This window comes from Octopus bimaculoides, chromosome 14 (assembly GCF_001194135.2).
Source record: "Octopus bimaculoides isolate UCB-OBI-ISO-001 chromosome 14, ASM119413v2, whole genome shotgun sequence".
Taxonomy (NCBI): Eukaryota; Metazoa; Mollusca; class Cephalopoda; order Octopoda; family Octopodidae; genus Octopus; species Octopus bimaculoides.
The window spans coordinates 60302178-60307930 of record NC_068994.1 but is presented as its reverse complement, the minus strand read 5'-3'; the positions used below and the strand labels follow the sequence as shown (position 1 = coordinate 60307930).

Below are 5753 nucleotides of genomic sequence, written 5' to 3'. Positions count from 1 at the left end.
ATATATATATATATATATATATATATAAGACGCAGAAGTCAAATATATGTATATATATAAATATATTTGTGTGTGTATGTATATGTATGTAGAGATAAATACACACGTTACACACGCACCCCCCACACATATATATACGTATATGTGTGCGTGCGCGTGCACGTACGTGTGTATGTATGTATATGTATGTATGTATATATGTGAGTGTGTGTGTGTGTATCAACAGTGAAGCAGAGAAACGGGGTTAAAAAGCAGATGTCTTCCAATGAAAAGATCCGGAAGTGAAAAGAAAACATTGAGGAACAATTCAAAGAAGTAAACTGGTTACATTTGGTGTGTGTGTGTGTGTGTGTGCGTGTTCATGTGTTAGCGCGCATTTGTGTATGCGTGTGTGTTTGTATATGTGCGCGCGAGTACATGTGTGTGTATTTGTATGTATGTGTACATGTGTGTATGTCCGTGTATGTGTGTGTGCGTTTGTGCCTCTATATGTATGAGTGTAGCCTCCTTTCTGTTGCAGCTGACGCCCGAGTGTCTAACTTTTTGTGCATAAAGTGTATTTTTTGTTTCGTGCTTCTACAAAAGACAAACTTGATGTGAAGTCTTGCTTATTTACATAAATGATTATAGAGTGCGGTTGCCCTACCTTTATGTTAACAACAACAACAACAATCATAATAATAATTATAATAATGGTTTCAAATTTTGCCACAAAGGCAGCCATTTTGGGGGAGGGGATAAATCGATTACATTGACCCAGTGTTTTACTGGTACTTAATTTATCGACCCCGAAAGGGTGAAACGCAAAGTCGACCTTGGTGGAATTTCAACTTAGAACGTAAAGGCGGATGAGTTGCCGATAATAATAATAATAATAATAATAATAATAATAATAATAATAATAATAATAATGGTTTCTTTATTAACCACAAAGGGTTTACATTACCAAAATCATTATGGACAGCACAGGACAAATACAATGTGGAGTTACATGAAAGTCGTGTAAACAATGAAAAAGCAATCGATTATAACAACAAAACTTCCCAAAATAAGGAGACCCCTAAGACTGCCCGTGGAAACTCTACAAGTTCACAATAATTGTGAGCACCAGAGCAAGCACCCTCTCCACTCTGTCTACAGGTACATACTTAAAGTAGGCCGATTAACTCGGACCATTCTTGCGATATTCACCCCCCCCCCCCTTTTAACAAAATTGCTGAAGGGCAGAACTTCCCTCTCTGCCCTCACTTTTCTTTTCAAGTGAAACTTTGAAAACATTGATGACGGTTTGACCAATAGATATGACAGATTAGACTGGGAGATTAAATAGTTGTGGTTACTGAAAAAGGTGGTTGTAGTACCAATAATTGTCAGAGACCTGGGAACAGTGGTTAGAGAAATACATGGAACAAATAGGGGCTGCAATAAGGGTGGAGCACTTGCAGAAAACAGCACTGCTTGGAACCGCTCGAATACTCCGGATGGTGCTCGAAAACTAAGGGGTGTTACCTTAGTTCACTGGTAGTGATCAGCCGACATCGTAGTACATCTCCAGCGTTAGAAGCTGTGCAAAGACAATAAAATCCTAATAATAAAAGATGATGATGATTATGATAATAATAATAACAATGACAAGTAAACAAGTGTCACCTTAGTCTGCTGGCTGTGGACAGCTGACACTTTCCATCATACCCAGCAAAATAAGCTGTGAGTTTTCCTATAATAACAATAATAATAAAAGAACGGGCAGAAAGAAATTGAGGACCGGTGAGGCCAGAAGGGTCTGCATGGACAGTATATACTTCGAACCCCGAAATGCTGATGTAGACGAAGCAACAATCCATCAGTGGTTGAGAAGCTCAGGACTGAAAGCAGAGACGGAAGGTTTCATATTGGCGGCACAAGACCAAAGCTTGCTTACCAAAAACTACCAGGCAAACCTTTTTCAAAACGGTTCTTACCCTAAATGCAGAGTCTACGATACATTTGACGAAACAAAAGACCATCTCGTCTCGGGATGTCCCATGCTGACACCAAACGAATACAAAAATCGCCACAATAGGGTAGGACAGTATTTACATAGGAAAATATGTAGACACTACAAAATCAGCACTCCTGCTAACTGGTATGAACATCATTCTGAGCCAGTCGTTGAAAATGAAAATGTTACTATCCTCTGGGATTTTCCAGTCAACACTGACAGAACGATCCAGGCTAATCGACCAGACATAGTCATTAAAGACTGAGAAGAAAATACTTGTAGAATAATAGTAGTAAGTGTTCCCACTGATAAAAATATATCTGTAAATAATAATAATAATAATAATAATAATAATAATAATAATAATAATAATAATAATAATAATAATAATAATAATAATACCTTTTTTCTTTTCTTTACAGAACATCAAATATTTACTTGGAGTTAAAAGATTACCAGTAAGTAAAGACTGTTATTTCGATCGCTCCTTTTTACTTCCGGCTTGTATTTCCTGAAAGTGATATCACTGCATTGACTGTAATTTGTTGAGCGCCATCTCAAAATTTGAATACTTTGTTGTTTTAATAAGAAAGATGTATTTTCACAAGATATCTTCCATACTATATCAGGTTTAGCGATTTTATTCATCTTACAAAATATATCCAAACAGTACCAATATTAGACATCATTTCTCTTTTAATAACTTACAGTTGCTTTATTAACTTGTATTATTGCTTATAATACAATGATATTGCATTATTGTAAATCAGTTTTTTTTCTCCTCTTCCTTCTTATCCTCCTCTCATTGGATTACCAAAATCTCATCGACTCGTGAGCTAAGTCTTGCATTTTCTTCAACTTTTGTGACTAGCAGAGGTCAGTTCTAACCATCGAGACAGCCTATGATCTTTTTTCAAGAATGGTGTATATTGGACTGCATTTCCACCGTTCCCTTACTTTTTGAAGAAGTGTAGTACGGTTCTGAGGCAACTTTGAGGCTATCTTTCGCAGACCGAGGGATCCCATAAAAGCAGTGTCATTCAGGAAATTTAACAGTATAATGAGAAATATTTCACAAAGTCAAAGCCTGCTGTATAAACAAATTTGCATATAATGGTACCATGGCAACGACAACATCAACAAGTACCATGGCAACGAGATACTTAAAGAAATACTTCAAAATAACTGTATTATTGGGTTTGTGGTGGTAAATAGAGATATTGGGATAAATTAAGACATCAAGCTGGCAGAATCGTTAGCACGCCGGGCAAATGCTTAGCGGCATTTTGTTCGTTCTTACGTTTTGAGTTCAAATTTCGCCAAGGTCGACTTTGCCTTTCATCCTTCCGGGGTTGATAGTTGAGCATTAGAGCCGGTGTAATCGATTTATCGATTCCCCCAAAATTGCTGGCCTTGTGCCAAAATTTGAAATCAATATATTGGGATGAATTGTGGTGCGTACGAAGATCAGCCCTGAATACATATATTTAGTTTCATAACCCCAAAAACTTCGGCAGGTGTCAGCTCGGCATATTTTCACCTGTCCCAAATCAATTAGATAAGAACTAGTAAGGTTCTTCCGTTGACATCGACAGTAACTTTTCTTTCAAGTTTATGGTCGTTTCAACGGGAACAATGGATTTACTGCATTCTATTAACGAAATAGTCATCTATATTATAATTACTATTAATCTTTTCTTCTCTAGGCCCGAAACGTTTGGGGAAAGGGCCAGTCGATAAGATCAACTCGAGTACGCAACTGGTACTTAATTTATCGACCCCGAAAGGATGAAAGGCAAAGTCAACCTCGGCGGAATTTTAACTCAGAACGTGAAGACAGACGAAATATCGCTCAGCACTTCGCCAGGCGTCTCTAACGTCTCTGTCAGCTCGTCACCTTAGTTTAACTAACAATCGGGAATCCAGCCATTTCAAATTATAATTCATCTTTTGCCTCCTCCTCCTCCTTTTCCGCTTCCTACTTCCTTTGTACTTGTTTCTATTTTATACGCTTTACATCAACATTCTCGTTTATAGCACCATTCCACCACTTCTCAACATTGTCTCCTCTTTCTCCTCACCTCTAACGCCACCGCCACCCCACCACCACCTTTACTCTCCCACTCAACAACCTGTGTATATATATCTTTTCCTTCTTCTTCACTCAGTTTATCTTTTAATCAAAACCATCTCTAGACTCACCTCACCCATCTTCACTTTATATCCGTCTTAGCTTTTTTTTTTCTGAAATATTAGTGCATTCATAGTTTTATACATGTATACATGCCTGCATATATTTGTGCAGAGAAGCTTACACACACGTTATATGTACACACACACACACACACACACACACACACACACACACACACACACACACACACATAAACGAGTGACTGATACGTATGTCAGCTTTTTTAATTAAAATTTCTGTTAAAGACTGGCATACTTATGAGACAACCTGAGTAGATATGCATGCACTCACTAGCAGGCAGGCACACACACACACACACACACACACACATAGACACCGTTGTTTATATATGAGCCTATATTTATGTTTACCAATAAGCGTTTTACCTACTGAATTGCGTGTTTCTTTGGTGCACATGCATCATCTCTGCATCTACTGATACAGCTGTAAAACCCTACTTTATAAAACTATCAATAAATATCGTTGAGTTTAATCCTTAATTGACTCACGCCACTTCTCACCGGAGCCTTTGCTACCCAATCCTTATTTACTCGAAAAGCGTTAAAGTGGAAACGATTTCACAAGTTTCAGCTTCCAATACTACTACTACTAATAATAATAATAATAATAACAACAACAATAATAATAATAATAATAATAACAATAATGTGCTAGAGAGAGTTTATGTAGAGCAACTACTTGTGCAGACAAATTCTTCAAAATTTCTGATACTTTTGCCGATCTAGCATCACAAAATTTATTTAAAGTCAATTCAAAAGAGTTAATCTATTTGTGTTCTACTTTTATATTGAAAGACGTGTAAACCACTTGAAAAAAGTAGTGATACTTTGTAGAGTTCCAAAAACAACTCCGATCCAATACTGGAGTTCATTGCGTCAATGAGAGCGAAATAAAAATGAATCTATAGAGAAATGTGGAAAGAGAGCATTTGGAGTGATTTTCCTAATCTTTGTATCGATGTTAGATATTTCAGCCAACATGGTGCTTGCTCCATCCCAAATTCTTCTTCCTTTGCTCCAGGAAGTTCGCTATATTCTATAAATTTTCCACCAAATCACTGAGTACTTTTACATATCGTAACAATTAACGGAGTTAATCGATTCTGCTGATATTAATAGCAAAGTCAATGATTATCACAAAATTCGTAGCCACCATCGTATCACTGTTTATATTTTGATAAAACCTGAACTAATACGTAATGCCCCAAGAATGTCATGGCTGAGGTATATTTCGATCCCTCAATAACAACTACTTCTGAAGTAACGTCTCTCTTTTGGCGAACACCTTAATAAGTCCCGAAATATTGCTTTCGTTTGTAGTTGAGCAACCTAAGCCTTCATACTAATCAAGAGGGACATCAAATGACTATTCTTAGTTTTCGAAACAGAGAACCACATTAATTATATCAGTCACAACCATCTTGTTTTCTCCTTTCTTTTTACATTCACGCGGTCGGCCATAATACTGCCGTCGTTGAACAAACAGAAAATCTGACTATAAGCATGTGTATATGTGTATATATACATGTTTATATGTACACACACACACACACACACA

The 5753-nt window shown here is 37.0% G+C and overlaps 1 protein-coding gene across 1 annotated transcript in view; it reads left to right on the top strand.

The window, feature by feature from the left end:
- The window catches only part of LOC106880489 (synaptic vesicular amine transporter), a 204301-nt gene that overhangs the window by 63270 nt on the left and 135278 nt on the right, over nucleotides 1–5753 (top strand). Inside the window, exon 2 of the mRNA XM_052972906.1 lies at nucleotides 2404–2439. The gene's annotated coding sequence lies outside the window, so the exon portion shown is untranslated. The remainder of the gene's footprint in view (nucleotides 1–2403; nucleotides 2440–5753) is intronic.